The sequence below is a fragment of the Procambarus clarkii genome, unplaced genomic scaffold, assembly GCF_040958095.1.
Source record: "Procambarus clarkii isolate CNS0578487 unplaced genomic scaffold, FALCON_Pclarkii_2.0 HiC_scaffold_116, whole genome shotgun sequence".
In the NCBI taxonomy this organism is placed as follows: domain Eukaryota; kingdom Metazoa; phylum Arthropoda; class Malacostraca; order Decapoda; family Cambaridae; genus Procambarus; species Procambarus clarkii.
The window spans coordinates 2,496,794-2,497,198 of NW_027189149.1; positions in this window are offsets into that span (position 1 = coordinate 2,496,794).

Here is a 405-nt window from a genome sequence, read left to right on the forward strand (position 1 = left end):
TTCAGCTCCTCTTTGTGTTAATGGTTCATACCCAGCAAACATTTTCACGTTTTTAAAACGTTCTAAAAACGACATTTCATTGTTTTCAGCACGTTTATAATTACGTTTTAAAAATGTTTTTTGAGAATTTTTTTATACGACCTTAGAACGTAAATAAATAACATTTAAAAAAACCTTTTTATAATCTTTTAATTACCTACATTAAAACATTTAGGGTAAATCAGGGTATAATAATTTTTTAAATTATATCTGAAATAGAAAGGGAGAGAAAGAAAGAAGACATATCTGAGAAAGAAATGGACATCCTATATATGTACGTGTAAATTACAAATAAATAGGGTACAAAAAGAGAATTAAAATATTATATTTATTTAAGATTGAGTAATACAACAAAATATATGTAAT